Here is a 27,348-nt window from a genome sequence, read left to right on the forward strand (position 1 = left end):
TGATTTACTTGTACTCTGGTAAATTCAGTACATCGGGTTTAATATTTATAAATGTTGTTTCTGTGTTGAGGAACACATATTGGACAACTGCTTTGCAATACACTGTTGTTTAGCCTGCATGAGTGAGCCAACATTTTTGTTGCCCTCTCTCTTTAAATCTCTATCCCATGCACTCTGATCTCCCTGACGTTGGTTTCTCATCGGCACTGATCCAACTTAAGCTTAAGAAACAGCACCTCACCTTCTGACTAGTGCATCACAGTCTTCCTAATTAAACATTTCATAGAAAACATAGAATAGTAGAGCACAGTACAGTCCCTTCAGCCCACAATGTTGTGCCGACCCTCAAACCCTGCCTCCCATATAAGCCCCCACCTTAAATTCCTCCATATACCTGTCGAGTAGCCTCTTAAACTTCACTAGTGTATCTGCCTCCACCACTGACTCAGGCAGTGCATTCCACGCACCAGCCACTCTCTGAGTAAAAAACCCTCCTCTAATATCCCCCTTGAACTTCCCACCCCTTACCTTAAAGCCATGTCCTCTTGTAATGAGCAGTGGTGCCCTGGGGAAGAGGCTCTGGCTATCCACTCTATCTATTCCTCTTATTATCTTCTACACTTCTATCATGTCTCCTCTCATCCTCCTTCTCTCCAAAGAGTAAAGCCCTAGCTCCCTTAATCTCTGATCATAATGTACACTCTCTAAACCAGGCAGCATCCTGGTAAATCTCCTCTGTACCCTTTCCAATGCTTCCACATCCTTCCTATAGTGAGGTGACCAGAACTGGACACAGTACTCCAAGTGTGGCCTAACCAGAGTTTTATAGAGCTGCATCATTACATCACGACTCTTAAACTCTATCCCTCGACTTATGAAAGCTAACACCCCATAAGTTTTCTTAACTACCCTATCCACCTGTGAGGCAACTTCCAGGGATCTGTGGACATGTACCCCCAGATCCCTGTGCTCCTCCACACTATCAAGTATCCTGCCATTTACTTTGTGCTCTGCCTTGGAGTTTGTCCTTCCAAAGTGTACCACCTCACACTTCTCCAGGTTGAACTCCATCTGCCACTTCACAGCCCACTTCTGCATCCTATCAATGTCTCTCTGCAATCTTTGATAATCCACTACACTATCTACAACACCACCAACCTTTGTGTCATCTGCAAACTTGCCAACCCACCCTTCTACCCCCACATCCAGGTCATTAATAAAAATCACGAAAAGTAGAGGTCCCAGGACAGATCCTTGTGGGACACCACTAGTCACAATCCTCCAATCTGAATGTACTCCCTCCACCACCACCCTCTGCCTTCTGCAGGCAAGCCAATTCTGAATCGACCTAGCCAACCTTCCCTGGATCCCATGCCTTCTGACTTTCTGAATAAGCCTACCATGTGGAACCTTGTCAAATGCCTTACTAAAATCCATATAGATCACATCCACTGCACTACCCTCATCTATATGCCTGGTCACCTCCTCAAAGAACTCTATCAGGTCTGTTTCCCATTTTTGTTTTGACTTGTGGATTCCTTGTTTAATTTTCTGTTTTTGAATCAAATTATACATACAAGAAATAAATTTTTTAATTTTTCCTTTTTGAATTAAAATTTCAATTTCATTGGGTTTTGGCAAAAACATTGTTTGACCCAGTTTGCCTTTTAAGTAAGTCCTTAACTGAAGGTAACAAAAGAAAGTGTTATTTGATATTTTATATTTATTCTTTAGTTGTTCAAATGACATCAATATACCTCGTTCATAACAGTCTCCTATAGATCTAATCCCTTTTTGGTACCAATTATATAAATATAAGTAAAAGGAATACGTCTGTTTTGGAACAAAGGTCTCCTTGCTAATAAAGATTTCTTTATTTCATTATCAACATATATCTTATTCTATAGATCAATCAAATGTTTTAATATAGGAGATTCTTTCTTTTCCCGTATCCATTTAGATTCCCATTTATATATAAAATCTTTGGGTGTATTTTCTCCTATCTTATCTAATTCTATTCTAATCCATGCCGGTTTTCGATCATCAAAGAAAGATGCAATAAATCTAAGTTGATTTGCTTTATAATAATTCTTAAAGTTTGGAAGTTGTAACCCTCCTAATTCAAATTTCCATGTCAATTTTTCCAATGATATTCTTGACATCTTACCTTTCCAAAGAAATTTCCTCACACATTTATTTAACTCTTGAAAAAATTTCTGTGGCACTTGTATTGGCAATGTTTGAAACAAATACTGTAATCTAGGAAATATATTCATTTTTACAACATTGACTCTACCCACTAATGTTACTGGTAGTATCATACATTTGTCAAGATCTTCTTGAATTTTTTTCAATAGTGGTAAATAATTAAATTTATATAAATTCTTTACATCATTATCAAGTCTTATACCTAAATACTTTATACCATTTACCGGCCATCTAAATTGGGTTGCTAGTCGACATTGGCTATAGTCTCCTTTAGTAAGAGGTAAAATTTCACTTTTATCTCAATATTATCTGAATATTAATATCGATGAAACAAATTGGTCAAGACTGCGCCTTGACAGTATGACAAATACAATAAACGTTCAACTTAGATTAGTACAATATAACTTTTTACACCAATTATATATTACACCACAAAAAATAAATAGATTAAATTCAAATTTATCTGATCAATGCTTTCGGTGTAATCAAGAAATTGGTACTTTCTTACATTCTACTTGGTCTTGTTCTAAAATTCAACCTTTTTGGATAAATTTAAGAGTCTTATTGGAACAAATTACTGGAACTCAACTTCCACATAACCCTGTATTATTTCTATTAGGTGATATTGAAGGGATAAAACCAAAACTTAAATTGAATAAATATCGGAAAGAATTCATAAACATTGCATTGGCAGTAGCTAAGAAGGCTATAGCAGTTACTTAGAAATCTGATTCATATTTAAGTGTGAATCGTTGGAACAATGAAGTGGCTAGTTCTATTCCACTCGAAAAAATTACTTATAATTTAAGAGATAAATATGAAACATTTTTGAATATTTGGCGCCCTTATTTACAAAAGATAGGATGGCATATTTAGTTGCTCCGATGATAAAGACCTTGGTCCCTTGGGGAAAGTAATAAATAAATATACTAAATTTATTTTGAATCCCATGGAGCATGTGGAAACCTTCCAATATCCAGGCAGTTTTTCTTTTTTTTCTTCTTTCTTTCTTTCTTTTTTTTAGGTAGGAATATATATCGGGGGGAAGGGTTAAGGGGAGGGCAGACATTATCTTTTCATGTATTCACTTTGAAAACTCAATAAAGATTATATTAAAAAAAAGAACCCTATCAGGCTTGTTAGACACGATCTGCCCTTCACAAAGCCATGCTGACTGTCCCTGATCAGGCCATGATTCTCTAAATGCACATAGATCCTATCTCTAAGAATCTTTTCCAACAGCTTTCCCACCACAGACATGAGGTTCACTGGTCTATAATTACCCGGACTATCCCTACTACCTTTTTTGAACAAGGGGACAACATTTGCCTCTCCCCAATCCTCCGGTACCATTCCCGTGGACAACGAGGACATAAAGATCCTAGCCAGAGGCTCAGCAATCTCTTCCCTCGCCTCATGGAACAGCCTGGGGAATATTCCGTCAGGCCCCGGGGACTTATCCGTCCTAATGTATTTTAACAACTCCAACACCTCCTCTCCCTTAATATCAACATGTTCCAGAACATCAACCTCACTCATATTGCCCTCACCATCATGGAGTTCCCTCTCATTGGTGAATACCGAAGAGAAGTATTCATTGAGGACCTCGCTCACTTCCACAGCCTCCAGGCACATCTTCCCACCTTTATCTCTAATCGGTCCTACCTTCACTCCTGTCATCCTTTTTTTCTTCACATAACTGAAGAATGCCTTGGGGTTTTCCTTTACCCTACTCGCCAAGGCCTTCTCATGCCCCCTTCTTGCTCTTCTCAGCCCCTTCTTAAGCTCCTTTCTTACTTCCCTATATTCCTTAATAGACCCATCTGATCCCTGCTTCCTAAACCTCATGTATGCTGCCTTCTTCCACCTGACTAGATTTTCCACCTCACTTGTCACCCATAGTTCCTTCACCCTACCATTCTTTATCTTCCTCACCAGGACAAATTTATCCCTAACATCCTGCAAGAGATCGGTAAACATCGACCACATGTCCATAGTACATTTCCCTGCAAAAACCATCCCAATTCACACCCGCAAGTTCTAGCCTTTTGCCTCATAATTTGCCCTTCCCCAATTAAAAATGTTCCTGTCCTCTCTCATTCTATCCTTTTCCATGATAATGCTAAAGGCCAGGGAGCGGTGGTCACTGTCCCCCAGATGCTCACCCACTGAGAGATCTGTGACCTGACCCGGTTCATTACATAGTACTAGATCTAGTATGGCATTCCCCCTAGTCGGCCTATCCACATACTGTGACAGGAATCCATCCTGGACACACTTAACAAACTCTGCCCCATCTAAACCCTTGGAACTAATCAGGTGCCAATCAATATTAAGGAAGTTAAAGTCACCCATGATAACAAGCCTGTTATTTTTGCACCTTTCCAAAATCTGCCTCCCAATCTGCTCCTCTGTATCTCTGCTGCCACCAGAGGGCCTATAGAATACCCCCAACAGAGTAACTGCTCCCTCCCTGTTCCTGCCTTCCACCCATACTGACTCAAAAGAGGATCCTGCTACATTACTCACCCTTTCTGTAGCTGTAATAGTATGCTTGACCAGTAATGCCACCCCTCCTCCCCTTTTTCTGCCCTCTCTATCCCTTTTAAAGCACTGAAATCCAGGAATATTGAGAATCCATTCCTGCCCTGGTGCCAGCCAAATCTCTGTAATGGCCACACATCATAATTCCATGTATGTATCCAAGCTGTCAGTTCATCACCTTTGTTCCTGATGCATCTTGCATTGAGGTACACACATTTCAGCCCTTCTACCTTACTGTCTTTACATCGTTTATTCTGCTTCTCTTTCCTCAAAGCCTCTCTATATGTTAGATCTGGCTTTACTCCATGCACTTCTTTCAATGCTATATCACTCTGGGTCCCATCCCCTTTGCAAGTTAGTTTAAACCCTCCCGAACCATGCTAGTAAACCAACCTGCAAGGATATTGCTCCCCCTCAAGTTCAGGTGCAACCCATCCAATCTGTACAGGTCCCACCTTCCCTAGAAGAGATCCCAATGATCCAAAAACCTAAAACCCTGCTCCCTGTACCAACTCCTCAGCCACACATTCAACTGCCATCTCCTCCAATTCTTACCAGCACTGTCACGTAGCACTGGCAGCAATCCTGAGAACGCCACCCTTGAGGTCCTGTTCTTCAGCCTTCTGCCTAATTCCCAAAACTTACACTTCAGGATCTCATTCCTCTTCCTGCCTATGTCGTTGGTCCCTACATGTATCACGACTTCTGGTTGCTTTCCCTCTCGTACCAGGATGTCGTGCACCCGGTCAGAGACATCCCGGACCTTGGCACCCGGGAGGCAACAAACCATGCGGGTGTCCTTCTCACGTCCACAAAATCTCTTGTCTGCTCCCCTGACTATAGAGTTTCCAATGACGACAGCTCTGTTCTTCTCCGTCCCACCCTTCTGCACCACAGGGTCAGACTCAGTGCCGGAGGCCCTGCCACCATGGCTCACACCTGGTCGGTCGACCCCGCCAACAGTATCCAGGACGGTAACCTTATTGTTCAGGGGAATGGCTACAGGGGTGCTCTGCACTACCTGTCTGCTCACCTTCACCTCCCCCCCTCTGACTGTCACCCAGCGACCTGCTTCCGACAGCCTAGGTGTGACTACCTCCCTGTAGCTCTCATCTATGACTGCCTCATTCTCCCTTATGAGTCGAAGGTCATCCAGCTGCTGCTCCAGATTCCTTACACGGTCTTCCAGATCGCCCAGCCGCATGCACTTCTGGCAGATGTGACTCTGCGGGAGAGGGGCATTCCCCCAAGACTGCCACGTCTCACATGAGAGGCACATCACAGTCTCAGGAGGCATTGTAAAGACTAACTGTGAGCAAGCTTGTCCTCCGCCTCTTCTCACCGAAGCCTCTCGAGTCAAAGTTTCAAAGCTCCACTCCTTCACTGGCCCACTCACTCAGTGGCTGCTTTCAGACAGGCTTTGTCAACAACGATATTTCAATCTTCTAATAATCACACCTTCAATTATTTTAAGTATTCTGCATTTACATCAGTGCAAAAATTGCTATCAATGGCTTTTTAACCTTGCATAAATTTGTCATAAGGCCATTATTTTCTTCCACCAACCCCTCTCCCCAATTTGTTTCAGCATTAAACTAGTTTTATGTCCAATTATTGCCTGTTCTGATGAAGTCAAAGTTGAAAGATTAACTGAACGGATGCTGTTTGCACTGCTGAATGCTCCCAGCATTTCCTGCATTCACTCTACAGATGAAAATCCCGCGGTGATTGGATGGGTCAGTGCTCAAAGACAAACAAAAGTAGACTCTCCACCATCAGAAAACCTCATTGCAGCTCTGTTTGAGTAAAGGCCACATGTAAGAGACATGAAACAACTATCTTCCTTAATTTGATATTTCCTTCTTTTAGAGTAGAAACCAGAACTGTAATACATTTAAATAAAATATTGACACTGCAGGTCATGTAGCAAACCTTGAAACGCTTTGAAGTGATGAGAAGATGGCACAACTCACATTCTTTTTTCTTCTTCAGAATGAATCCATCAACCTGGTGAGCATTTTCTTGCTTATCTTTAATAAACAAATGTGTAATTGCTCCTTGGAATTCTAGATCTGTAATAAAGAGTGAAGAATGTTGTTAAAACAAGCAGAGTTTTAGCAGTAAATAATTAATACAACAAGGCATAGTACATGTGAAGTATTTCCATCCAGTAAGATCATAATGGCAATTTTCAGAACATTTTTAAATTATAAAATTCATTATAGTATTTCAATGTAACATCAGCCTGCCAAGATTTGAAAGAAAGGATAAGGTCCAAGGATAGGTAACCTCTGATGCAAACTGATCTAATGAATGTTTCTGACGTCCTCTTTTTTCTCCCTCAGAAGAAATGTTTGAGAGATTCTTGTCAGAGTTGAATGCTCCAATATTTCAAGTGTTAAAATTGTTAATTTGGAGTTCCTCTGATCAACTCAAAGGCAAATTAACCCAGTGAATGAACCTAAATGATATTTATCCTATGGCAGCCATAGTAAATTTGCCAATAACTAACATTCTGCATCATTTTATTTTTTAAAAAATGTAGAATAATCCTTTTTCTGCAAACATTTATAGAAATAATGTAAACATTTATTGTAATCCTAAAGACAACAATGTGATCAATCTAGTTTAATACAGGTGATGACAAGGCATAATATAGACAAAAGAATCATCATAAATTATAACACCAATAAATATTTCCCAATTATGATTATGGATATTGTTGAAAGCCTAATTCTAATGATGAGCTGGGCGTCTCTGTTACTAGAGTAAATAGTCATTAGTTGTCCATTAAGGTCAGCATAAATAATTAATACATAATAATCCTATACATTTTCCAAAGTCATTTTCCTTGGACTTTGTAAAAACTAATCACAATTGCCAATGAAAGCTCAATTAACATATGTGGCTTAAGAAGAAAATGCAATACTCTAATTAATTATGTTCATTTTTTAAAAATGACGAAATTTTCTCAGGATGATAAAGTACAATTACTAAGGTAGAATGTGGTGTCCTTTTTCAAAACTAATGTTAATAATGTACATTTAATCTCAACAACATCTGAAGCAATCAAGCAGTATGGATTTTGCACTGAAATAAGCAGCACAATGAAAGTCATATACACGGTGTAGAAGTCATGTAGCTGATCTCTATTTGCCTTGCATTGTGTGTTGTGCATTTACTGTAGTATTGACCTCTTTCAGTTCTATGTTTTTATCATGTTCTCGCCCATTCTTTCTTGTTGCTGATTAGCAGACTGGGGATTTGGGTGATCTTAGTTTTTGTGTGAGAGAGGGGTTGGGGGGGGGGTTTGGGGTTTGCAAGTTTTTGTTTCATTTTCTTTTCATGCGTGGGGGGATTGATATCTTTCTTTCAACTACTCTATGGTTTTCTGTATGTTATGACTATCTAGAGAAGACAAATCCTGGAGTTGTATTCTGCATACATACCTTGATAATAAAATGAACCTTTGAGCCTTTAAACCTTTTACGATGTTTATTATGATAACTAGTCATGAGTTGGGTTGTGGTAAAGCAAAGAGAATAAGTTATTTATTCCTGGTTACTTCATTGCAATTTGTAGCTTGGGACCAGCGGAGGTTGTATCTTTCGCTGACCACTGAGATAGCATGCAATAACACTTAATTGTATGCTTGCTAATTGCTAATAAAGGATTGAATAAAGGGTTTGACTTTTAGAGCAATCATTGAAGCTTGTGGGTATGTCAAGCAAGTATAACTGTCTGTATGGTCACAGGCAAGTGACAATTGTTTTGCTTTGATTTCGGATTAGCTTCACTGCTACATTCTGTTAACAAATATTTTGGCAGTTATGACTTCCGCCCATTTGCACTCACACCCATCATTGCAAAGTGCTTTGACAGACTGGTTCTATCACATCTGAAATCCTGTCTGCCCACTACCCTGAGCCCCCAAACCTGTCTGCCCACTACCCTGAGCCCCCAACAATTTGCCTATCGCACCAACAGGTCAACAGAAGACGCCATTTCCACGGCACTTCACTCTGCCCTGACCTACCTGAACAGCCCCAACTCTTACGTCAGAGTGCTGTTCATTGAATTTAGTTCAGCATTCAATACTGTGATCCCCTCAAGCTGATCGCCAAACTTCGCCAGCTTGGTATCAGCTCATCCCTCTGCAACTGGACCCTGGACTTTCTGACTAACAGACCCCAATCAGTTAAGTTAGACAACCTCTCCTCCTCTATTCTCACCATGAACACCAGCGTGCCTCAAGGCTGTGTGCTGAGCCCTCTTCTGTACTCCTTTTTCACCTATGATTGTGTTCCTGTACATGGTTCTAACTCCATAATCAAGTTTGCAGACGACACCACGGTGGTTGGCCTGATCAGAGGGGATGACGAGATGGCCTACAGGGACGAGGTCCAGCACCTGGTCGCATGGTGTGCCGACAACAACCTGGCCCTTAACACCCAGAAGACCAAGGAGATCATTGTGGACTTCAGGCATGCTAAGAGCCACACTTACATCCCCATCTACATCAATGGAGCTGTAGTGGAGCACATATCAAGCTTCAAATTCCTTGATGTCCACATTTCCAAGGATCTCACCTGGTTCCTGAACTCCTCCATCCTGATCAAAAGGTGCAACAGCGCCTTTATTTCCTGCGGAGCATCAAGAAAGCTCACCTCTGTCCCAGGATACTGACGGACTTTTACCGCCGTACCATTGAGAGCATACTCATCAACTGCATCTCAGTGTGGTATGGCAACTGTCCCATATCAGACCGCAAAGCACTCCTGCGTATGGTGAAAACTGCCCTGCGGATTATCGGCAGCCAATTACCCACCATTGAGAATATCTACCTTAAACGCTGCCTAGGCAGGGCAAAATGCATTATCAAGGATGTGTCTCACCCTAACCATGGACTTTTTACTCTCCTCCCATCTGGTAGGCGCTACAAGAGCCTCCGCTCCCGCACCAGCAGGCACAAGAACAGATTCTTCAATGAGGCTGTGACCCTGCTGAACCTCACATCACAGCGCTAAGCAGTATTGCACCCCTATTGTACTGTCTCAGTACTTTTACAAACGTTTGTATATTTGTGTGCCGTAGCACTCTTTATTCACAGTTATTTTGTAAATAACACTATTCTTTGCATTTCTGGTTAGATGTTAACTGCATTTCATTGGCTTTGTATCTGTACTTGGCACAATGACAATAAAGCTGAATCTAATCTAATTTAAACGAGATAAGCATTCAGATGTGTCTGAGAAATTAGAAGCACCACAGCCTGGAGCAGCTTGTGTCAAGTAATGATCTTTTGTTGATTCATGCTGTGTGTTTGGGTTTGAAACACAGTTTTGAGTGGTCATTGTTGCCGTATCCAACTGGGTTGGACTGAAAAGCTGTCTTGTGGTGTTTACCGAAGTGCTTGACTCTTGATTCTGTTGAAAGGCTGAAGAATTGATTTGCTTCCATTGTTGAAAAGCTGAATTGACACTGCCACTGTTTCGTCTGATTTGTGCATTTGGAAGACAAAATGAGTTCAGCTGGAAGCAGTGACCTTGAAGCCCAATCTAAGAGAAATTATACAAATATGTGATGCTGAAGATCAGTTCCCTGAGGTAAATGAAAATATTTACAAAGCCAAAGAACAGTCTGTGACTATGTATAAAGGTGATGAATTACAGAATGATGTGTGTGCAGAGAACAGTGTGTCTAACGGATGTGCAGCACATTCTACAGTCACTAGCAGACATCCTGTGCATCTGATACCACATCCGTACGCATTAGAATGGAGGCTAATTTAGCCGAGTTTTATGTAAGACAACAAATATTGAGGGATAAACACACACTGGAAAAACAGGCGGAACAGCTTTGTAGAAGCCAGATTGAAGAGCAACTTTGAAGAAAAATGGAACAGCTTAAGTTGCAGGAAGATGGCTAAAGTTAAAGTGCTAAGGGCTGCAAGTGCTGTGGGTGCCAAGCATGCTATATCAGAGCAGTTCTCTGGTGAGAGTTCCTATGTTGACAAGGAACTGAGAAAATCCAGCATACTCAATGTCAATGTCGATATATTTGAGAATCAGATTTCTATGATCCACAACTTTGAACCCCAAGGGGTAATTCAGGGTGTTCACTCTCAGCCTGTACCAAGGAGGCACTCTGAGTCCACGCCAAGAGCACAAGGAGCTTCTGAGGACATTGATATATGTTATGGTTACACTTGTGTTTCAGATGACAAAGGTCTAAATACCGCCCTGGAGGCTATAAGGACACGAAAGGAAACAACAAGCTTAGTGATGCAACAACAATGCATTGCATCCCTGTCTAAAACAGAGAATCAAATCTTTGACAGTGATCCATAGCAGTATCATTCACTTATGAGGGCTTTCAAGACTAGCATTGGAGGCAAGACTGATAGTTCTGATGACCGTCTCTATTTACTTAAACAGTTCACTGGAGGTTACCCGAGAGAGCTTGTTTAGTTGCCAGCAGGCCAGCCCGGAGCAAGGATATCTACGGCCTAAACTTTAATGCAGGACCATTTTGGTGAGGAGCACAGAATTGCTGCGGCCTACATGGAAAAGGCTCTTTCTTGGTGGTATACTAAGTTGGAAGACTTGAAAGCTCTTCAGACTTTTTCTTAGAAGTTGTTGCAACGCAATGGAAGACATGTGTGAGTTGGATGCGCCAGCTAAAATAAGGATTGTCATAAATAAAGTGCCTGATGAACTTAGAAAAGAATGGAGATCAGTGGTGTATGAACTGCAGGAAAAGCATAACTGTAAGGATACTTCCAATGATATTGTTGATTTTATTGAAAAACAACTAAAGATTGCTACACCCAATGTTTTGGAATGCATACAAAGCTACATTGCCGACAGGAAGTAAAGGTGTGAACACAACTAGATCACAAATTTGTTCTCAAGCTGAAGGAAGTAGCTTTATCATTACTGTGGCTACTGTGCAAAGTGAAGCTGAAACTGAGTCCAGAACTTATGAAAAGGGTGCAGATTCCAGACAATCCAGGAATTAACCAAAAACAGCAGCAAGTACCTACTCTGGCATCTAATGGTCTTATGGGAACTGGTGAACATGATTGTAAACTTCCTATAATTCCAGTTCAGATGAAGTGTAAGAAGAGTAACAAGACAGTGGTTACTGATGCTTTCCTAGATCAAGGAAGTACAATCACAAACAAGAGAAAATCTGCAGATGTTGGAAATCCAAGCAACACACATAAAGTGCTGGAGGAACTGAGCAGGCCAGGCAGCATCAGTGGAAAAGAGTACAGTCAACATTTCTGGCCAAGACCCTTCATCAGATGGGTCTCTGCCTGGAACATCAGCTGTACACTTTTCCATAGACGCTGCCTGGCCTGTAGAGTTCCTCCAGCATTTTCAGTGTATTTCAAGGAAGTACAGCAGTGTTCTTCCAGTGATCCTCATGAACGTGCTCAACCTGACAGAAAAAAGAAGGGTGTACAGAGCTATGCTGTTTCAGAGTTGGAGTAGCTGGATAGAGAAAACTATTGTGAACTGCCAAACATTTATACACAGGAACGTATGCCTGTTCACAAAAGAAACACTCCTCATCAGAGAAATCTTCAGGAATGGTCTCACCTGAAAAATGTTTATTCACCAGAAATTGAGCTGTTGATAGGGATGAGGGTGCCTGAGGCATTGAAACCATTGCAAGTGTTAATGATAGACTCTATTGAATCAGAACAATGCTAGGATAGACTATTAATGGACCATCGAAAGGAGACCATGCTGATGGAAGAGACTACACTTGGCCAGAGCTGACAGTTTTGCGCTTGGCAGCAGTGATTCAAACCAGATTTTTCTGAATGCAGTCAAGATAGACCACCTGGTTTGGCAGGAGAAGATCACAATCCAGGATAGATTGCTTACTAAAAGAGGACATTTATGTAAAGGTTGAGATCTCATGTCTCCTGAGTCTTGGCAACGTGTAGATGTAATTAGTATAGTAAAAAATAATTTGGAGGCCGGAACGCAGAGGCCATGTATCCATTCTCTATCTGTTTTGAACTCTGTGTTGTGTGTTTTCTATGTCTATTGTGGTAACTAGTCACATGAGTGGGGACGTGGTAAAAGCAAAGGGAATAAGTTAAGTATTCTCTGGTCTATTCCTCAGAATAGAAGGGTGTCCTTTTAGAGTGGAGATGAGGATGAATTTCTTTAGCTAGAGAGTGGTGAATCTGTGGAATTCTATGCTAGTTCTGGAGGGGCCAAGTTTTTATGCATATTTAAAGCAGAGGTTGACAGATGCTTTATCAGACAGGACATGAAAGGATGCAGGGAGAAGGCAGGAGATGGGGGCAGAGAGGAAAATTGGATCAGCCATGATGAAATGGCACAACAGACTCAACGGACCAAGTGGCCTAATTCTGTTCCTATATCTTATGGTCTTGTGGTATTTTTAAAATTTTGTTGCAGTTTTTAGCTCGGGGCCAGCAAAGGTCGTATCTTTTGCCGACTGCTGAGATAACACTCAATAATGCGTAATTGTATGTTTGCCAATTGCTGATAAAGGTTCAAATAAAGGGTTCAACTTTTGGAGCAATCATTGAAGTTAAGGAAGTATGACAGTCTGTGCAGCCACAGGTAAGCAGCAATTGTTTTGTTTGGATTTTGGATTAGTTTTGCCACGACTCACGGGGAATAATAAATGGAGGGGCAGGAGTGCACTGAATGCTTAGCAGACTTTAAGATCTTTTTAAAAATTGGAATTTACTCCTGATGACAGAGTCCTGTGTATAGACACATGTTGCTACATTTCCATTCTATTTTAATTCTAGCATTAATCTTTTAATTTAAATAATTTAATGCTTCCCTTAAAATAGAAGAAAAAGGAATTCCATAAGAACGTGTTCTGTAAATTAATCTTCTTGAAAGCAATTTCAACAACACTCTTTTAAATTATTCTTTTTAGGTGGGTTCTATTACTTGTTATTAAAATGTTTAATGCATTGGGCAGTGCTCTGAAACTAAATATGTGCTGTTACTGTGGCCGACATTCTTTGTGTTTTACAATGTTCCTACGCTGCCGCTAGTAGGCAAGAGGACAGGACATGGACTGAAATCATGTTTTACCATCAACTTGAAGGCTGTTTTTAACTCCAAGACTTCCCTTAGTTCCACCAGCCAGCTAATTACTCAAAACCAATGTAAAGATGAAGTGATGTAGCAACTGGAATTCAAAGGCCCAGCACCAATGACTTTTGGAGGGTATTCCAGATATACACTGCTGCTGATGCGAAGAAATGCATCTTGATAATTCATACTTCCGCGTTCTGCACTTCCCAATGGAGGAAATAGTTACTCAACAAACCTTAGGGCAATTTTAGCCATTTCATTTCACTCACCCCTTAATATTCTACACTGTAGCCTACTCCACATAATTTTGCTCATAAATTCACCCCCTCTAGCCCTGGACTCAATCTGTACCCAAGCTCATAGGGGAACTTGATTTTGTTTTAATCATGAGGCAACCTTTTTAACTAACTGTCACAACTGACACAACAAGTAACTAAAGGGAAAAGGCCTTCACATCATCATAACATGAACATATTCTTCAGGTGCTTTATGTATTAAGCTGGCTTTCTGCTTGAGATGGCACATAACTGGCAGGATGGATGTGAGACAAAATGTTCTTGATTGTACTGTACTAAAATTAACCAATGTGACAAAGACTGCAGAATGTCTGCCCTTGGACACAAAAGATATCCATCACGGATGGCACTCATAAATTGTGTTGTGTCACAGGCTCATATTATGCTTTCAGCACTGTAACAAATTCTGTTCAAGAAACTTTTACTGCATTGAGGCTCTTTACCATTAAAAATGGCAAACCACTTAACATACAGTAAATGATAAAAGACAAGCTCAAGCTGTAATTTCCTGAACATTTGAAGCACAATACATGAACAGATCTTTGAAATAGACATCACTGTTAAAACCAGCATACTTATTGTGCATACTTAATTTGCTCTCGAACTGAGTGATCATTGGCTGATTCAGAGTACAGGTTCTGAATTCAGAGGAGCCATCCAGATAGGTAGGTGTGGAGTTGCACAGAGGCTAAGCTAGTTAAAGATGGCAAATTTCCTTCCATGAAAGACAGCCACGAACTGGAAGGGCACCTTAATTTTAACAGGGCAAAACTGAAAACAGTGCAAGAAGTAGATGAAGAACGTGGTCAACTTGTAGAGTTCTAGGTAACTCTCTAGAAGAACAATAAAGTGGCAATGGAAGGAGACCATGCAGAATTCAATGTTAGGAGGGCACCCCTAGTGGCCTGCGTGAGTGCAACAACTGTTCAATGTGGTGACATGCATGGTCAAGGTCTATGTAGGTATACTCATATGCCATATTTCATCTGCTACCAACTAATGCCTCACACAAATCTGTCAGTCGCTTACTGATAGTCTCTATTAATCAGAACTGAGATCTAATCAAAACACAAGAGCTTCTGCAGATGCTGGAAATCCAGACCAACACACACAAAATGCTGGAGGACCTCAGCAGGCCAGGCAGCATCTGTGAAAGAAGTAAACAGTCAATGTTTTGGGCCAAGACTCTTCATCAGAGCTGGAAAGGAAGGGTAAAGAAGCCAGAATAAGAAGATATGAGGAAGGTAAGGAGTACAAGCTGGCAGGTGCTAGGTGAAGATCCACCTCCTCCTTCAGCATTTTGTGTGTGTTCTTCTGGGATCTAATCAACATACATCCACCACTTCAGGTCTCCGAGCCACAAAATCATCTTTTGCAGCTTTCACACACTGCCATGTATTGAACCACAACACTACATTGCATTCACTAACCTTCTCTTATTGAACTATGTGACGTATAACAGAAGCCAGCAACACCAAGCCAATGGAAACATGCACTAAAAGCTCAAACTGTTAGCATACAAGGTTAGACTGTTGCTGCTCTGCTTGGGAATGCTTACTGGAAGTTAGCTTTTAGCTTGTTATTGTGGTCCAACAGTCTCACGAAGTTTATCAAGAGAAGGAAGATACGACAGAAATTGCTGTGGAGTAGGAAATTGGAATTGTGCCTTTTGACAGCATGATATGACAGGTTGTTATCAGATTGCCCAGCAATAGTCAGGCTCTGTCTGCTCTCACCCCTCTTTCTTTCCTCTCCCTTCTGCCCCACTGCTGGCAAGAAATAAACCTACATTATTCTCATCTTTAAGGGTTGCTTCCCTGTACATTGCAAGGCTCCAACAGAGCAGTCCAGGCAATGGAGGCATTGTCTGAGGATGTCAGTACTCTGACCTTTGAGACTGTCACAGCCAGCATGAGTTTCACTGTATGCATGTTGCCCGCTTTGGCATGGATGGTACTCTGAAATCAACAGCCAGATGTCCGTGGATAACTTTTGGCTCCCAGAGGCCTTTGGTTTGGCTTTGTGGCTTAAATTCAGCACAGCAGACTGGTACTGGTGCTGAACAAGATCTCTGTGGCTCCTTGGAAATCAGGCAATATGATGCCACAGGAAAGTAGATGTAGACATTCAGGCAGGGCAAGTCTTTGCAGATGGAAAACATCTCTGAATTCAAATGGGACATTGTGATTGCAACGTGCTGTTCTTGTGAATCCATGTACATGCTCTGACTATTGCTCTTTCCTAAGATTGAGTAAAATGAATTTTAATCTCTTGTTCAACTAATGAGTAATTTATTGTGTGAGTATAAAAAAACTGGCAAAATGTTATCGAGAATCCCCAATCCCTGACCCAGCCTGGAAAGAACCAGTGGCGACTTCAGTCAAGAGTTCCAATGTTAATAAAAAGTAACCTGATTTTTTAACAGTAACTATAAAACCATTCAGTTATCTTAAGATGTTACAAAGGTCTCAGGAAAAAACTACACCAATTATTCTGCACTTATTTTTTATAAAATAATAAAATTAGATCCTGTAGAATGATGTACTGAGATAGAAAAATCCATGTTAATGCTGGGTGGACATTCACACCGTGAGTTGAACATTTGCAAGCAATATACAGATTCTAGAAATATGAAAGGAAAACAGAAATATGCAGGAAACACTCAGCAAGGTTACTGAGCATCTATGGAAAGAGACCAGTGTTATATTTTAGGTTGAAGCCCCTTCATCTCCTGCAGAATGTTCCAGTATTTTCTGTTTTCAATTCAAATGGCGAAAATGAGTGGATGTGCCAATCTGTAGCCTGCACCGTGGGCATGGGTTATTCAAATAATGTGATCTCACACCCTTTTACCAGCATTGTCCATTCAGTAAGTTTCAAATTTCTAAGCAGTTATTTTCACGTTCCCACCAGCACTTTGGTGAATACCATAGAGAGAGTGCAGAGGAGATTTACGAGGATGTTGCCTGGATCGGAGGATGTACCTGATGAGAATAGGTTGAGTAAACTTGGCCTTTTCTCCTTGGAGCAACGGAGAATGAGAGGTGACCAGATAGAGCTGTATAAGATGATGAGGGGCATTGATTGTGTGGATAGCCAGAGGCTCTTTCCCAGGACTGAAATGGCTAACACAAGAGTCATAGTCTTAAGGTGCTTGGAAATAGGTACCAAGGGGATGTCAGGGGTAAGTTTTTCACACAGAGTGTTGGGTGTGTGGAATGCATTGCCAGCAGCGGTGGTGGAAGTGGATACAATAGGGTCTTTTAAGAACCTTTTAGATAGGTACAAGGAGCTTGGAAAAATAGAGGGCTATATGCTACAGAAATTCTGGGCAGTTTCTAGAGTAAGTTGCATGGTCGGCACAACATTGTGGGCCGAAGGGCCTGTACTGTGCTGCAAATTTCTATGTTCTATGTTCTGTGTCTTCAAACCACCGGAGAAGCAACATAAATGCTAAGGAAGGATACACTTGAAACTGGACTGCGATATATTAACATGTTATGGGGAGATTGTTCCAGGAGGAGAGGTTAAACAAATTGCTCTGGACTTTAGAAGAATACCACTGAAAAAGCTAAAGGTTTTAATGCTGCTTGACAGAGAAGACGCATCCAGTTTCATCCAGAACCAGTGCCAACGTCTTAAACTACTGATTTGGCCATTCAGGAGAGAAACGTAGTGATCTTCAAAAATATTGTTGACATCATGAAGAAGGAGTTATTGGGCTCTTGAAAAACATAAAGGTGACAATTTCCCCAGGGCCTGATCGAATCCATCCCAGGTTACTGAGAGAGGAAGAGAGGACATAAGTGGCAGCCTAGATGGAGATCTTTGTGTCCTTTTTAGCCACGTGTGAGGTTCTAGAAGACCAGGCAATAGCCAATGCTGTTCTTCTTTTTAGGAACTGACAGCAGAAATAAAACAGGAAATTATAGGTCAGTGAGTCTTACATCAGTGGTATGTTAGTTATTGGAGAAGATTCATAGAGTTTGGATCTACTCATATCTGGAAATCCAGTGACTTATTAGGAATAGTCCACATGGCTCTATGCACGGGAGGTAATGTTTTACAAAGTCAAATGAATTTTTGAGGAAGTGATGAAGATGATTGATGAGGTTAGGGCAGGGTTGATGTAAACACAGGCTTTAGCAAAGCTTTCAACAAGATCATAGTAGGCAGGAAAGGCTGATCCAGGAGATTAAGGCATGCATTGAGAAGTTCAAAACTGATTCAAAATTGGATTGGCAATAGAAGACAGAGGGTAGTGGTGGAGAGCTGTTATTCTGACTGGAAGTCTGTGGTCTGTTGTGTTCCACAAGGACTGGTGCTGGGATTTCTTTGTAGTTAGGTGGAAAGTTTTTCTAAAGATTGAGCAGGATTTAGATGTGTTGAAAATATGAGCAGAGAAATGGCAAAAGGATAAGTGTGAGGCGCTACATTTTGGAGATGACATGTAAGACAAAACTATACAGTAACTGGCAGGATCCCGAGGGCCACTGATGCAGAGAGGGTTCCTGGAATGCAACTCCACAGCACTCTGAAAGATGCAGCACAAGTAGCCAGGGTAGTACGGAATGTTTACGGCACACCTGCTTTTGCCTGACAGGGCGTTGAGTATAATCAAGACATCATGTTGCAGCTTCATTTAGGCCACGTTTGCAGCATTATGCACAGTTCTGGTCATCACATTATGGGAAGGATGTAGAGAGCTTGGAGAAGATGCAGCAGAGATTCAGCAGGATGTTGCCTGGATTAACCGGTGGTGTACTAAAGTTCCCTGCTCTTACATTCCCTGCCTTCCCCAATAAAGGAAATCATTCACAATGATTCTTTTTTAACTACTTTGTTGACAAATCCTGCTACCTTTAGGATTCTGTGGATATTTGTTTCAACGTCTCTTTGTTCCTTCACATCACTCTGTAGCCTTGAGGTTTACGCTAACAAAACAGCAGAGGAGTTTTATGGCTAAGAAAAACTGTAACAACTCATTTATTGCACTCCCAAACACTGAACACAAAAGGTGCGGTAACAGAATTTCATGTAATCACAACATCACATCAGACCAGCCTCTTAAAGTGAACTTCAACTCAATGTTGGTGATCGTGAATTATGTATGTTTCCACCAATTACATTACCCTACACAGGGTCCCTACTCGAATTCACTAAAACTGGCCTTGCGAGCCTGTCCAGAGCTTGGAAGAGAGTTGCCTGGCTCGGGTTCTATGTTCCATAGGTTGAGGAACACCAGCTACTTCTGGCTCATCCAGAGGCATGTTGACACGGTCATGGTTATGTCATGATGGCAAGGGCACGGTAGCGGAATCCTTCAGATCTTGGTGGGCCGGTTTAAGGTGGTCTACCGAAAAACATTCAGGTTCACCTCTTTCATCTATGATAAAAGTTTTTTCTCTCCATTCCAAAACATGGAACAGGCCATCATAAGGGGGCTTAAGCAGATGTTGGTGTGCATTATAGTGGACAAAAATAAACAAGGCAGAACGTAGGTCAACAGAAACCCAAGCATGCTGTACTCCATGATGTGAGGTAGGACCAGATGCAAAGGATTTAAATCGATGGAGGAGGGTGGAACACGGTTGGGAGGCCGGCTGGGCAGTCATGGCATCAGGAATAAAGTTACCTGGCACTCATAATGGCTGCCCGTATGCCAACTCAACCATGGACAATTGAAGACGACAGGAATTCTGCAGATGCTGGAAATTCAAGCAACACACATCAAAGTTGCTGGTGAACGCAGCAGGCCAGGCAGCATCTCTAGGAAGAGGTACAGTCGACGTTTCAGGCCGAGACTCTTCGTCAGGACTAACTGAAGGAAGGGTTAGTAAGACATTTGAAAGTGGGAGGGGGAGGGGGAGATCCAAAATGATAGGAGAAGACAGGAGTGGGAGGGATGGAGCCAAGAGCTAGACAGGTGATTGGTAAAAGGGATATGAGAGGATCATGGGACAGGAGCCCAGGGAGAAAGACAAGGGGGGGAGGAAACCCAGAGGATGGGCAAGGGGTATAGTCAGAGGGACAGAGGGAGAAGAAGGACAGTGAGAGAAAGAATGTGTGTATAATAATAAATAACGGATGGGGTACGAGGGGGAGGCGGGGCATTAGTGGAAGTTAGAGAAGTCAATGTTCATGCCATCAGGTTAGAGGCTACCCACGGAATATAACCATTCGTGTCCCCCCCATCCCTCCCCACTGATCTCCCTCCTGGCACTTATCCTTGTAAGCGGAACAAGTGCTACACATGCCCTTACACTTCTTCCCTTACCACCATGCAGGGCCCCAGACAGTCCTTCCTGGTGAGGTGACACTTCACCTGTGAGTCGGCTGGGGTGATATACTGCGTCCAGTGCTCCCGATGTGGCTTTCTATATATTGGCGAGACCCGACGCAGTCTGGGAGACCGCTTTGCTGAACACCTACACTCTGTCCGCCAGAGAGAGCAGGATCTCCCAGTGGCCACGCATTTTAATTCCACATCCCATTCCCATTCTGACATGTCTATCCATGGCCTCCTCTACTGTAAAGATGAAGCCACACTCAGGTTGGAGGAACAACACCTTATATTCCGTCTGGGTAGCCTCCAGCCTAATGGCATGAACATTGACTTCTCTAATTTCCACTAATGCCCCACCTCCCCCTCGTACCCCAGCCGTTATTTATTTTTATACACACATTCTTTCTCTCAATCTCCTTTTTCTCCCTCTGTCCCTCTGACTTTACCCCTTGCCCATCCTCTGGGTTCCCCCCCCCCGTCTTTCTCCCTGGGCCTCCTGTCCCATGGTCCTCTCATATCCCTTTTGCCTATCACCTGTCCAGCTCTTGGCTCTATCCCTCCCCCTCCTGTCTTCTCCTATCATTTTGGATCTCCCCCTCCCCCTCCCACTTTCAAATCCCTTACTCACTCTTCCTTCAGTTAGTCCTGACGAAGGGTCTCGGCCTGAAACGTCGACTGTACCTCTTCCTAGAGATGCTGCCTGGCCTGCTGCGTTCACCAGCAACTTTGATGTGTGTTGCATGGACAAATGAAGGTTCTCTTTTGGAGTTGTTCTAAGTCTCAGCAGGACCCACCAAAGATGACCATGTTAAAACTCAGCAGCCCAGGTGCAGATGAACACCCAAGCCATATCTGCGGCCACTGTTAATGGCAGAGGGATGTCCCCTGGCCACCCGGTCATATGGTATACCATGGTTTGGAGGTGCGTGAAACTGCAGGAAGGGGAAAGAGGACTAACAAAGTCCATATTGACATGGTCAAACCATTGGTTAGTGACCTCAAAAGGTGCCAATAGTGCCTGAGCATGACGTTTCAATTTTGCCCACTGGCACTCCACACAGGCTGCAGTCCAAACACGCACTTCCTTCCTAAGGCAGTGCCACACAAACTATAATGCAACCAGTTTCTGTGAGGCCTTCTGGCCCAGATGCAAGAGGCCGTGCACTGAGTCAAAAACAGTTCACTTCCAGTTTACGTGCACAAAGGGGCAAGGGCAACTGGTTGAGACATTGCACCGGAGAGAAACCCTAGCTTCGCCAAACTTAATGTCAGCCAACTGCAGGCCTGTGACTGCTGTTCGGTAAGCTTAGCCCTCTGGGTCAGTAGCTTGGTTGGCTGCCATTCCAGCAGTTAACCCTTATGTATATGACCTCAACAGCTGGCCATGAGGGGCAATCAGTCATGCCATTATTTTTCCCCTTGAAATGTTGTACTCTTTATCTGATGTGTAGGCCAGTGCAGACACAAGGGTCTGATATTTTGGCCATCACATGCATGAGGGGTTTGTGGTCAACAAATGCAGTGAAATTTCTAGAAGGAAACAAAAACGGTGAAGAGCCAGATAGAAACCAGTAAGCACACAGTCAAATGTGCTGGACTTCCTTTTGGGAGGATGAAGCTGGCTGCTGAAGAAGGGAATGTGCCACAAGCCTCCAACCAGAGCATAGACTGAAATGTCAATAGTAATGGAAAGGTATGTTGGGAGCAGGGGTGCCAGTAGGGTTACATTTGAAAAAGCCTATTTGGTATCATAAAATGCCCCGATCGTGTCCACTGACCAGTTTGGGAGTCTTGCTGACTGGGCTTATTGAGACAGGGAAAGGAGGAGGAATGATGCACCACTGTCTGGCTGAGTATAGACCATTAGCTATAATCCTTTATGGGTGCATTAGCGAGGACTATGCAAACTTGATGAGGCACTTGTTGCATGAAGAGTTCTTTAAGAATAACACAAGGATGGTGATTTCCCAGGAGAGACAGCATGTGATCCATTGGCTCTAAAGGCTTAGCGTTGCTGTGGCCAGGCAAGGAGAGCGACAGTTTAGTGCACTCAGACTTTGATCGTCCAAAAGTCTGTAAAAGGTGAGTTTTCAGCGATCGGTATTTATCATGTTCAGGCAGGTGTTCTAGCAGACACGCCACCTCCACAGCCGTGGAGATGCTGAGCGACTAGGGTTGTCAACTGTCCCATATTAGCCGGGACATCCTGTATATTGGGCTAAATTGGTTTGTCCCATATGGGACCACCCTCGTCCCTTATTTCCCCTGCTAAGGTAGAGCGTTCCTATGAAACCTTTCGTGCCAAAATGGCGTGAAGCGCAGAAGCAATTACCATTAATTTATATGGGAAAAATTTTTGAGCGTTCCCAGACCCAAAAAATAACCTACCAAATCATACCAAATAACACATAAAACCTAAAATAACACTAACATATAGTAAAAGCAGGAATGATATGATAAATACCTATATAAAGTAGAAATAATGTATGTACAGTGTAGTTTCACTTAATAGAATCGGGAAGGTTAAGTCAAAACTGATTTGTAGACGGTACGTCACGCATGCGCGCACAGGTGCCCGGGCAAGGCTTCATGGTCATGGTAGTCTTTCTCGGGGTAAACACAAGTGTCCCGTATTTGTCCCTTATTTGGCAGTGAGAAAGCTGGCAACCCTATGAGCGACTCTGCCACATAGAAAAATTTGGTGTCAGCGGTGATTTCCCACAGTGCGAATTGGGCCTTGGCTTGTACAAACCAAGCGACGGCATTTTGCTTCCAAAACTCTGGCAGTTTTAAATCAACTGCATTGGTCGGCGTTTAATAACTCTGGAATCGTCCGAGAGCATCAGGGTCACCAAAGTAGGTTTCCGCAAATAAAATGGCAGAGGCATTGTATTTTTAAGAAAAATTGTAACAACTCATTTATTGTACTCCAAACACTGAACGCAAAGAGCGTAGTAACAGAACTTTACATAATACGTTATCACGTAGACCAGCCTCTTAAAGTGAACCTCAACTCAATATCAGTTGTTGTGAATTCCACCAACTACGTTACCTTCCAGTCTTCTATTGATGGTGTAGTCACTTATCTTGTTTCCCCTCTAGGAACACATTAACATATGCTTCTCCAGATAGAATTCCTTTTACCTTCAGCTGTCATTTAGAATGTTATTGGTTTACACCCTGCATTTTCCTGTGTTGTAACTAATGTATCTGCGGCTCACTTGTGCTGTGTGTGTAAAGTTGGCACGTTCTCTCTGTGACTCCAGTGGCTTCTCCCCTGTGCTCCAGTTTCCTCAGGTTAATAGATTAAATGGCTCTCATGTGGAACTGATAGGGACATGGAGAGATTGGTTTAAAGGGGCAAATAGTGGGGTAACGGGATTGCTTTGAGAGCTGGAATGAACTTGACATGCCAAACAGTCTCTTCCTAATTCATAAGGAAATGTGGAAATATGAGATTTACTGCAGAAAGCAAGAGACCGTGATCTGGGCCCTGTGAAACGTTGTTAGGTGGAGCCACCGAATTGCAAAAACATCTGCCAATCATTATTGCTGCTGATTGCCACCGACCTAATTTTGTGTCTAACTTGCAAACTCTCCCTTTGATTCCGTGGGCTCTTACTTTTTTCACCAGCTTCCTTTGTGAGAGCTTAGCAAAGGCCTTGCTAAAATCCATATAAACAATTTCAAACATATTGGTGTCATCGTCCACTCATGCTATCTCCTCGGGCAAGTTCAGCAGATCTCACTCTCCTCACATTCAGAGTTCATCATCAGCCATGCCTTTGAACTACATCTGGGAATGAGGGCAGAGAGAGCAGGTTGAGCTGCTAATCCATCAATAAGAACGAAAGGTCGGGAGTTTAAAAATAACCCGGCTATATTTTCCTCCAGCTGGAGGATTGGTGACAGGGTGAAACAACCTCTAAGTCACTGAGATCTACAATTAACCTCAAGATTTTCTTTCAGAAGATCTATCTGTACCTGTCACAAGCCTTAGAAGAAGTCAACCACTCTTCACAAATTCACTGCACCTGGGAAGTTGGGCAGTCTGCTGTGGTTACTGGGTGTTAGCTCAATACTCAACATGTTGCAGCTAATCAAAGTTACACATAGAGTTTTAGGTGAAAAATCTATAATTGGAAAGACAGTTTGAAAGAGCAGGAGTCCCAAGGGAATCTATAGCAGGAAGGGCTCCCAGCTTCATCTGTGAATTTTTTATTTTAGTATTCAAAGCTTAAGGAGAACTAGTCCCAGGGACTGAGATTAAACATTGCTACAGGATGCTTCAAGTCATACAGAAAGAGGTAGCTAGCGGAGTACTAACTAGATTATGACAGTGGGGTGATTTAATTACTGTGTTAATCATTCAAATGATTGCTTAAAATATTTATGCCACTGACTCATTCTGAATACTGCGGCAGATTTGCAGTGTTTGAAACATCTCAGACATCTACTCTGTCAAGGCCCTTAGCCCAGCCCACATGAACCAGAAGTATAAGGAAAGTAATGAGCTCATGAGAAATGGAAGACTATATTGAATGGGTTAGAAAGTGTGCAACAACTATGCAAGTGAAAGCAACTCTTTGCTTTTATCTGGTGCCAAGTTGGAGCTGTAGCTTCATTGTTATAGGAAATCAGGGGATGTAAGATATGGTAGCAAAAGGTGAGAGGATTGACTCAGTACATTGCAGGCTGCTTTGCTGATGTAGAAATTTGAAGTGAGCTGAACATACAGAGCAAGTACAATAAAAAGATCTCTTACAGCAGACATTATTTATTGATGAGTTCTTCTCAGAGTCACAATACAAATTCTGCCCATCACTTCTGCACAGTAAGCATGACCCGAGAAATAAGAATGGAAAATACAGAGAGCAGCATTAACCACTGTACAGGATTCTCTTTTAGTTTTTAAAAACCTTCAACTTAATCAACTGATGGTGAAGCATCCCTCTCAAAGTTGTCCCCCACTGGATATCATTTTAAAGTGGTTGAAAGAAAATATAGAGGGATGCCAGAGGTATTGTTTTTACACAAAGGATGGTGGTGCATGGAGTGCTCTGCTAGACGTGGTGATAGAGGTGATCTTATAGAAACATATAAAATTATGAAAGGGATATGTAAGACAGGCAGGATAGTTGTATCCACTTGGAGGTGAGACTAGAACTAGGAGACATATCCTCAAGATTTGGGGCAGTAAATTTAAGACAGGGATGAGGAAGAACTTCTTTTCCCAAAGAGTGGTGAATCTGTGGAATTCTCTGCCCAATGAAGCAGTGGAAGCTATCTCAGTAGGTATATTCAAGCAACACACATCAAAGTTGCTGGTGAACGCAGCAGGCCAGGCAGCATCTGTAGGAAGAGGTGCAGTCGACGTTTCAGGCCAAGACCCTACTGCATCTGCAGAATTCCTGTTGTTTAGGTATATTCAAGACAAGGTTGGACAGCTTTTTGCATAGTAGGAGAATTAAGGGTTATGGGGAAAAGGGCAAGAAACATTCCTTCTGTGATAACCCTTTCATTCCTGGAATCATCTTTGTGAACCTCCTCTGGGCCCTCTCCAATGCCAGTACATCTTTTCTAAGATAAGGGGCCCAAAACTGTTCACAATACTCAAGGTGAGGCCTTACCAGTGCCTTATAAAGCCTCACCATTATATCCTTGGGATTAGGGGGTGTGCTGTGGTGTGGGTGGAATACTGTCTAACTTGGAGGAGTAATGAAAAGTGAATGTGTGGACCCTTTTTAGACAGTTGAATAGGAGTACGATCTAACCGAAGGACTGAGTGGTGAGACCTGGCTCTGATTATATGTATTAAGGAGTAAGGTTGGTAAGTACTACACTTGTCCTACACCTCCTCTGTCACCACCATTTAGGGCCCCAAACAGTCCTTCCAGGTGAGGCAAAACTTCACTTGTGAGTCTGTTGGGGTCATCTATTGCATCCAGTGCTCCCGGTGCGGCCTCCTGTACATCGGTGAGATCCGACGCAGATTGGGGGACCGCTTCGTCGAGTACTTCCACTCCGTCTGCCACAACAGACAGGATCTCCCAGTAGCCACCCACTTCAACTCTGCTTCCCACTCCCATTCAGATATGTCCATACATGGCCTCCTCTACTGCCATGATGAGGCCAAACTCAGGTTGGAGGAGCAACACCTGCGTAGTCTCCAGCTCCTGGGCATGAACATTGAATTCTCCAACTTCTGGTAATTCCCTCCCCCTCCCTTCCCCCAACCCTGTTTCACTCTGCCCCCTCCTCCAGCTGCCTATCACCTCTCTCATGGTTCCACCTCCTTCTACTACCCATTGTGTTTTCCCCTATTCCTTCCTCACCTTTCCTGCCTATCCCCTCCCTGCTTCCCCTCCCCCACCCCTTTATCTTTCCCCTTGCTGGTTTTTCACTTGGTACCTACCAGCCTTCTCCTTCCCACCCTCCTCCCACCTTCTATATAGGGCCCCTGCCCCCTCCTTCATCAGTCCTGACGAAGGGTCTCGGCCCGAAACGTTGACTGTTCATTTCCACGGATGCTGCCCGACCTGCTGAGTTCCCCCAGCGTGTTATGTGTGAATGTTGGTTAGATTCTGATGGTAGTTCCATGTCTAATCTCAGTGGAGTCAGTCTCCAAAAGCAGGCAAGGTATCTGCAATGGAAGGGTTGTGTATTGAGGATATATGACGACGGTAGATTCTGATGGAAATCAAGTCTGATTTCCATCCACAAATAATACAATAAAATGACTAAACTTTTTTGCAAAACTGTTCTTGTCACCTTTTATCACCTGGGTTTTGCCAGCCCAGGAAATATGGGCAGACCAGGTTAAACTTGAGGATAAGGAAAGAACTAATCTTGTTGATTTCTTGTTGAGTTCAGCAGAGGAGGACAAAGGGCTTAATTAGGAAGGGGAAAA

General features: G+C 42.6%; 1 protein-coding gene across 4 annotated transcripts in view; it reads right to left on the reverse strand.

Moving 5' to 3' along the window:
* Positions 1-27,348, reverse strand: part of LOC140200156 (gamma-sarcoglycan-like) — a 630,311-nt gene that overhangs the window by 510,031 nt on the left and 92,932 nt on the right. For 3 of the 4 annotated variants that reach the window (XM_072263045.1, XM_072263048.1, XM_072263047.1), the window contains exon 2: positions 6,726-6,824. The gene's annotated coding sequence lies outside the window, so the exon portion shown is untranslated. Of the gene's footprint in view, positions 1-6,684; positions 6,705-6,725; positions 6,825-27,348 lie in introns of those variants that run through there. The other variant, XM_072263043.1, reaches the window with a different exon arrangement.

The sequence above is a fragment of the Mobula birostris genome, chromosome 7 (genome assembly GCF_030028105.1).
Source record: "Mobula birostris isolate sMobBir1 chromosome 7, sMobBir1.hap1, whole genome shotgun sequence".
Lineage (NCBI taxonomy): Eukaryota > Metazoa > Chordata > Chondrichthyes > Myliobatiformes > Myliobatidae > Mobula > Mobula birostris.